The following is an 8,966-nucleotide window of genomic DNA, read 5'->3' as shown; positions in this document are numbered from 1 at the left end:
ACTTAATGGGTAAAGTAATTCCAATGGAACATCTTGCTTTTTAAAAATAGTTCTTATGTCCTGGCCTCAGTACAAACGCCTGCTGTCTTTGCTTGAGGAGGAATAATGAGAGAAAAAAGAGGTATAGGTATGGCAAATACAGTTACAATATTCAAAAGGAAAAAAGGAAATGTCATGGCAGAGAGGGCCAGCTACCCACCAAAGATTTATTTTTCCCTTCCATAGCTTAGAGTGGGGCTGGGAAGAGGCTGGAACAACATTCCCATTTGGGAGAGCCATGTGACTGGTTCTCACCAAGGACATGGGAGTCAAGCTGATAGGCGGTTAACGGTACCTTCTCCACCTTCTCTTTCCCTTCTGAAGACTTCGGGCTGACAGAGCCATGAGTGATTAAATCTCTAAACCATGTCATGGAAGTTATGAGAATCATGAACTGCTCTGAGGATGAAATGAACTTTTACCATATTATTCCATTAAGATTGTGGAGCTTACCTGTTACAGCAGCGAGCAGAACCCTTACCAATACAGACGGGTTTCTCAAGTTCAGGCGAGAGAGTGCCCCTGGGCTCTCTGGAAAAATTCTGTGCCAAATCTTGCATGTTAGCAAAGGAGACTAGCACCCACCAATAAGTTATGTCAAACTAACCAAGTCTTGTTTTTTCTTCTTCTTCTTCTTCTTCTTCGTCTCCCCAAAGCCCCACCAGTACATAGTTGTATATTCTAGTTGCGAGTGCCTCCAGTTGTGCTATGTGTAACGCTGCCTCAGTGTGGCTGGATGAGTATTGCCTTGTCTGAGCCCAAGATCCGAACTGGCGAAACCCTGGGCAGCTGAAGTGGAGTGTGCAGACTTAATCACTGGGTCACAGGGCCGGCCCCTAACCAAGTCTTTATTGAAGCAACTCCTAAAGAAGAGCAACAGTGAGCTGTATTAATACATCTGGTATATCTGGATGTAAATAAGATAATTGACAAGGCTCTCTTCATTTCCTTGAACACAAGGCAAATTATTAAACAACTGAACTAGAGGAGTTGCCCTACATTAACATGTCAACTAGGGTTTGGCAAACTTTCCCTGTAAATGGCCACCCAGTAAATATTTTAGGTTTTGCAGGCCAAGAGGTAAAGTTGAGGATATTATATAGGTACTTTCAGATAATTTTCATGTGTCATTAAAGCATTTTTCTTTTGATATTTTTCAATGATTTATTAATGTAAAAGCAATTATTTGATGGTAGGTAAGACTAAAACAGGTGGTGGACCAGATTTGGCCCAGAGGCTGCCATTTGTCAACCCCTGATCTGGAATGAAATATTGGAGCGAATATAAAAAGATGAAGTTATTATAGATTAAGAACAAGATGCTGACATTTGACCTAAAGAATCAGCCTCCCAAGCATAGGGTGAGAGAGACAAAGCTTACGAATGTGAGTTTTCTCCGTGAACCACAACTCAGAGGAGTGATTGAAGACGCTGGAGATAGTGCAAGGAGTGACAGCGGACACTGGGTTTGGGATGCTTAATGAGCTTCTCCGTGGAAAAGGAACTAATCCCTTTAGGCACAGTGAGTCACCAGGGACGTGCTTCCTGGGCTCTAAGTCTGCCCAATAAAAAGACATTCCAGGAGATGTGAGCTCCCAGGGCTGGCTGGCCTACATGACCCTTAATGCCTTTCCAATCTTAGAGTCTATTGCTCTTCCCTCACAATCAGGCTTCTTAAAGACATGGAGGCATCTATTTCATGATTCTCTCTCTCACCATAAATGTTCCATGAATATTTACTAGTGAGTGAACCGACTAGAATTTGCAAATTGCTTTGATATATGAGACAAGGAAAAATAAATTTTCCAAGCAGAGGGAAGTGGGCTGCGTGAGGGAGAGGCTTTGTGGTGTGCAATGCTCAGGGGTTACTGGACCCAATGCAAAGTTTGGCTCCTGTTCTTTTTATCCTTGGCCTTCAGGAATAGATAGCAGCCCTGGGGGTTTTATTCTCATTCTCGGACTGCACTACATTAGTGCCTTCATCACCAGGCACGAGGACAAATGCTCCCTGGGTCTTCAGGCCATGCTAATCTTGGATACCCTCCAACACTCCCCCATACCCTGCAGGAGGACACTCGCCCCCCAGAAAACGCTGAGTTTTCCAGCATAGCTCATAAACAGGCAGCACACAAGTCCTCGGAAACCCATTTAAAGAGTGTCATCCAGGACTTAGAAGCTGGCTGCAAAAATAGAGAGAGAGCTCAGTAAAACATGCAGTCGTTTCAAAGCTCCTGGAAACCAAATGCAGGCGCAGGCACCCGGGATCTTTCAGCGAAGTAATTTCCAGAGCTCACGTTTGGCGCCTGGCACTTTGATAAGCATTTAGAAGGGGTCCTATTACTACTGAGAATTAGCAGGCAGCTGCCTTGCCTGGATTTTGCCCCAAGGGGGAGAGGTCAGCAGAAGGTCACCCCAGAGAGCTGCTGAGACCAGGGGGCCAGCATGGGGCACCGTGCCCCTCAGTTCCCACAGGCAAGAGCAGATGCTGTTCTCAGAACGCGTTCCATCAGGAGGGCTGGGCCTGGTGCCACAGTAAGCAGGTTATTTCCAGGACAAAAGGGACTCCTTGCTAGGCACGTCCCAGTGAGGCTAGGGCCAGAGGCCTCGAAGAGCGGGCCACAGATCCCGTCTCCTAGGATCTCAAGCACAAGAAGTGTAAACGGCTCTTCCTTTCTGCACATCAAGTCTAGCCATCTTTAAACAGACACCGAAAAGCTTGTTGTTTTTACGAGAAGTTTTCTTAAGAGACAAGCCCCACCTGTTCCTTCTGCTCCCACGAGACCTTCCGTTTACTCAACAATTCAGTCATTTCCCTGGGAATATAATCAGGAAGCCCAGCTCAGCCGCTGGGGCAGCCGCTCACGGGCAGGGCAGCAGGAGGGGGTGGGCGGCAGGCAGGGCCCCCCGAAGCCCAGGAGGGCCTCTCTGTCCCAGGCCTTGGAACCCAGATATTCCACTAAGACTTCTAGTTTTGGGCTCCTTGGGTGATTTCAGAAACCCCAAAGAGGACTGGATGCTGCACAGGTGTGGGCGAGATTTGGCAAAGAGCAAAGAACACACTTAGTCCTGGGTCATTCCCTGTGCCCTTGAGTCAGATCTCGGCGTCGCCACTCCTCCTCCCGTAACGACGGGCAGGACAAGTACACGAGGCTCAATGGACTGACATTCTTTGCTACTCTGAGGGCACAAGGGGCTAGCATGTAGATGAGAGATGACATAGCAGATGTCTAAGAAACAAAGAGCTCTTGCGTGCTCCGGTCTCAACTCCTGAGTTGCCAAGTGGCCCTCAGAGCTGGACTGGATCTGGGTGGGTCTCTGTACTTTCTGCGCCACCCCGCCCCCCCAACCACAGGGAAGGAAATCTGTTCCCCCCGACCCCTGGCCAGCTCAGGGGATGGTCCTGCAAAGCTGCAAAGCCTCCAAACTTCCACCGGCACTGCTCTGAGACTCACTTGTGCTTTGACCATGCCCTGATTAAAACCCTTCAGGGAAAGCCGTAAAGTTCTTAAAATGGTGTCAGTGGTGCTTCTGGGCCCTTCCTATCTCTCTCGTAGCATTTACTGATGTTTTATTCTCCAGCCTCTCCCACTGCTCCTTTCCTCCAGGAGGAAGGTCTCCACTCCTCCGGCCCTCTCCACACTGACTCCTGTCCAGCCCCGACACACACACAGACACACATACATGCACCACCTGGCTAGCATCTACTGGTCCTCTGTAAATCAGCACTGATGTCACTCCCCTTAGGGAGCCTCCCGTGACCCTCCACTCCCCAAAGTCTGTTAGATGTCCTCCTAAGTCCTAAAACTTTGTTCTTACCTTCATAGTTCAGTGGTCACCCCATCATGTCTGTATCACCCACCAGAGAGGAAATTCCATGAAGGTAGGACTGTGTCTGGTTTTTTTAACCTTTGTTTTCCAGGCATCTAGCACAGAGCTTGGAACTTAGAAGCACAGTGAAAACTGGTTTGTTAAATGAAAGAAAGAAGGAATGAACATGCTTTCTCATTGCTTTGTTTCATTGGTTGGCTAAGATCATATCACAGCCTCTGCCTTTACCTGTCTATGGATGCTCTACTGAAGAATGCCATGGATGCTCTACTGAAAGGTGCCATGCACTGCCAGCTACACTGGACGTCCTGCTGTGCTGTCAACTGGTTCCAATACAACACTTCCTCCATTCTCATGGGGAATTCTGATTCTAGGTTCCAGCCTCTCCTAATCTGCTCCCTTGGGTTATTGTTGACTAGACCTTTCCAGGTGGTGTCTAGACCCAACAAGTGGATCTTGATAGAGATACAACTTAGTATCAATATGTCAAGAAGCATCTTCAAAATTTTAGTTACCAGCACATTCTATGTGAGTCCACCATGAAGCTGCAGAGGAAGCGAATGCTGGTGGACTACATTTCCCAAACTATTGTCCTGATAAAGAGGATGCCATGGCCTATCCTACTGGTCATGCATCATACCCAACCCAAAGAGTCAAATTCAATTCAAGACACCCCCACAGAGGGAAATGGACAGATTCGATTTGGGAGAGAAACATAACAAGTGAGGAACGACTTGCGTAAGTCAAGTTGGAGTAGAAAGGAGAGAGGAAGTGATTCATAAGAGCTCTCTTCAAATACTTGGAGTTTGTCATCCAAAAGGCGAATTAGAGGAGTATAGATGTGCTTTGTTGGGAGGGTGCTGATCCATGAACTCACTGAATTATAAGGAAAACTTGAACTGTATGTACACTTTTCTTCCTGGAGAGAAAGTCCAGAGCTTTATTTTGTTTTTCAAAGAGTTCCCCAAAATATTATAAACCAAAATATGATTGAAAGCCAAAACATGATTCAAACCACTGATGTCTACTATCAAGCAGAACTGGAGATAGGCTCACGGCGAGAGCAAGGAAGGAATGAATATGTTCAGTAGGAGAAGGTGCAAAGGAAAGGACAGAGTGAAAAGGAAAACTCCACATTGGTCATGGCAGATGTTTACAAAAACGCTCTTGAGGTAAGCTTTCCAGATGAGGTCTCCTCATGTACATTTTGCTGAAGCCTGAACACTCCGGTATTGTGGCCCTGTGGTTTCCTTCAACTGGTCTTCAGGTTGAGGTTCTCTGGCATCTGATACCTTTAGTATAGTATAAACCTTTGATATGATTATATATTTTTTTCTAGAGTGTCTTTACCTGTGCAGAGTTGCTGGACAGTATTGGAGAGAAATCAGCTTCAGAAATAAACCGTGAAACACTCTTGATTCAGGGTGCTGTCTGTGTAACCATCCAGAATCTTCAACACCCCTCTATGTACCCCAAAAAGCAGCCACCACAGGTGTGTGATGACTCAGCAGTAGGTATGAAAGGCTTTAGCCTTCCCTCGTGGGGTGGAGAGAGTCAGTATAGACCGGGGTGAGGGTCTCACTCTTGCTCTCCAAGCTCCAAGAGTGGCCCTGCTTCCAGGAGCATGACAGAGTTGAGTATTAATTACTTGCTGAATTTCATGCCGAATAAAACCACATGTGTCTTTCAGCTGTGGTTTGGAAACATTTCCACCCTGGATATTATCTGTGAAAATTGGATGGGATTACATCACCTTGCTGCTGGTTTATGCACGTTCAAATTTCATGTCAGCAGGGAAGAGAAAGCGCTTCTGTGAGCCTCTCCTGGAGTCCTTCACAGAGAGGCAGCAGGGTGAGGCCTAACCTCAGCCTGCACACTACCGAGAGCGGTGGCTGCCATCTTGGGAGCCTGGAGTTGATGCTGCAGGCAATAGGGAGCCTGTGAAAGGTTTGTCTTAAAAAACTGAATGATGTGTTCATATTAGCCTGGTGGCAGCATGGACTGAAAAGAATGTAAGAAGAGAAGCAGGGAGAAACTTTAGAGATCGAGGCCCTGAGAATAGAAGAGACAAAAGGCAAGAAGCATTTTGAAAAACACTTAGGATAAAAAGTGGGTAATTTAGGTAAAAAGTGGGTAATTTAGGTAAAAAGTGAAGGGAGGGAGGAATCTCAGACGAATCCCAGGTTTCTGGCCTAAGCTGCTATTGCATGGTGGAGCCATGATAAACAAAGGTAGGGATCACAGGGGAAAACAATGAGGTAGGTTTTAGGGGGATATAATGAGGCACGCTGGACCCCTTGAGCTGCGAGATATCTGTGTGACAACTAAGCGTACAAATTTCAGGGGGCAAATAAGTATATGCACCTGATATGCTAGTGAAAAGTTAAGGTGAGAAAGATAGTTCGGAGTCATTGCCCCATAAGTGGTGGATGAACCAGGAGTGTGGATGGGATTGCCCTGGGACAGCAATTAAGTGAGGACCGTTGCAAGCCAAGAATCGTTGGGAATCCTCAGAACACTGATGTTCCCATGAAAGAGAAGGAGAAGAAATGCTCAGATTTGGGGAGGATGGATCAGACGGATGAGGGACTTCATGAGGGAGACTCATTCAAGCTTATACACCAAAGGAAATGGGGCAGTAGAGTGGGAGAGGATGAAAGCAAAAAGGTTGCAGTAATAAGCGATGGAGCCAGGTCCTGGAGGGGCAGAAGCAGAGTGGACCACAAGCTCAGGTGAATACTCTAGCTGTTAACAGAGGGAAGAACAAAGCGGAAGGGAGAATGTAATATCTGAAAATTGAGAAATTCATAGCCAATGCCCTCAATATCCTCCCAAAATGATGTAGGATACAAGGTCACCGTTCAAGAGGAGAAGGGATGGGATAGAGGATAGACGACTTGAGAAAAATTGCATTTTAAATTATTGCTTTAGGTGAACGGAGAGTGAGCTAACTGAAGACTAGCAGAAGAGTTATCAAGAGACATTACTAGGACACCAGGAAACTGTAACTGCGCTAACGCTCAGAGTTGGAGAGTTTTCCCCTCAGCTTTCAGCCATTCAAGTGTATCAGATGGCACGGAGCTGTGAACTTGAGATGATGGTGCAACTGACCACAGGGACCTAGGAAGAAAGAAACATGGCCTGGAGAGGGAGGCTGAGTCTTTACCACAGTCTTTAGTGAAAGTGAGGGAGTAGTTGGTAGTGCTTTTAAGAACATGAGTTTTTGGTCAAATACATCTGGATTTGAACATCAGTTCAACCACTTACTAAGTGTCAGATCTGACTAGCGGCCTCGTGGCTTCTCGTGCCGCACGGGCTGCAATGCTTGCCAAGGCACCACAAACTGGTATACCAGATGGCCAGGATGCTTCTCTCACCATATCACTAGAGATTGGAAGGAGTGAGTTGTCTCCAGCCACTGGTGTCTAACCAGACTAGTTTGTCAGCCACCACCCTGCATGCTCTCTCACAAAAGAAGCATTTCAGATGGGAAGGCTTGCGGCAAGAGAATAGGTTATCACTGGTTGTCCTTCAGCCCTAACCAGGCAATAGAGTGAGAACTCCGCTCACTGATCATGTACCTCCCCCATTCCTAGATGACACTGTGGCACAAGCTGGAGATAAAAAGAAGAAGAGTATCCAGCCTTTCCCAAGGTACTCTAATGCAACTACTGCTAATAATAATACCTTGTTAGAAAATGAAAACCCCAGGACATGCAAAACCAAAAGGGATTCCAAGGCAACAGGCATAAATCAGGACACTTCGAGGCAAATCAGAGAGGATGGTTCCTCTAGCTGGAAGGATGAACACCACCCCCAGAGAAGAATGCCGTGCAAGCAACTTCCTCAGGGAAACAGCTTCAGCTACAGCTGGGAGCAGGCCCAGGTCTGGCTTCAGGCAGCTGTCCCCAAGCCTGCTTCCCACCAGACCAATAAATCCCCACCCTCAGACAGAACTATCCATGTAGGCGCTTCCAGGCACTGCTCAGCCTGGTCAGAAGAATGAGCCGCACTTGAGTGTTTTTCCATCATGGCCTCTGTCCGGGTTGACTTCTTGCTTCCTTCAGTGGCAGCAGCTAAGAAAGATTTTTCTGCTGTGAAGGTTAGCTTTCATCTTTGAATTGTGGTTTCTGGTTTGGGGACCACAGGGATAAAGCTAAAGCTTTCTTTCTGCTGTCAGAAGTCCCCTTGCTTAGAATAGACAAAGCCCCCCAGGGTACAGGATCTGGGATCTGCTTACTGCAAAGCAATTAGGATAAGGCCCACCTGATGTCATGTGAAAGGCCTGTCCAAAATCTCTCCCGATATTCTCTCACCATGGCTTCATGATAACTTTGCCCTTACCATTGCCCTCGGAAAATGTAGACAGCGTCTGGAAATAGAGAATGATCCCCCTCTTTTCCACATTTCACTGTGAGTTATTTTATCAGATTCCTTTTCATCACACGTGGAGAAATCTGGATTAAGCGTGGTGCACGGGTGGGACTTATAGATCAAAAAGGCAAAGATAGGGCCAAAGGGCAAACATGTGTTGGGGCTGGGGGTGGAGATGAGGCCTGGTAAAAGCCACGTGCCTGAGACAGTTGACCCGCTGCATGACTTTGTCAGGAGCAGACCTGCTGGGGGAATTGGCTAAGTGAGCACTTCTTTGTTTTTGCTGTTTGAATTTTGATCTTATAAACACTTTGGGTGAACTGACTTGACAGAGTCCATATTTGCTATCCCTGTGTCTGGTCTGGACTTGGCAGCAAAAGTAGAAAGACTGAGGTGTTTGAGAAATGACTTTCATTCCAGCCTCTCTGGAAATATTTAATGTCTAAAATATTTGGATAGTTAGGATTTACAACTTTGAGGGACCTGCAAAGAGTAACAGCAACCGCCTAACTACTGAATCTGATCTTTCAAAGTTTTATTTTCATCTGTTTTATTGTGAAATAAAGCATGTGCACAGAAAAGTGCAAAAAATATATATGTATCATTTAAAAATAATAAAGCAGGAATAAACAAACTATTTGTGCTTGCGGCAACATGGGCCAATTTCCCAAACAGAATGTTGAGGAAAAGCAGCCAGAGCAAAAATAAAAAAGGATATATACTAGG

This window comes from Equus przewalskii, chromosome 4 (genome assembly GCF_037783145.1).
Source record: "Equus przewalskii isolate Varuska chromosome 4, EquPr2, whole genome shotgun sequence".
Lineage (NCBI taxonomy): Eukaryota > Metazoa > Chordata > Mammalia > Perissodactyla > Equidae > Equus > Equus przewalskii.
Note: the sequence above shows the minus strand (reverse complement) of the source record.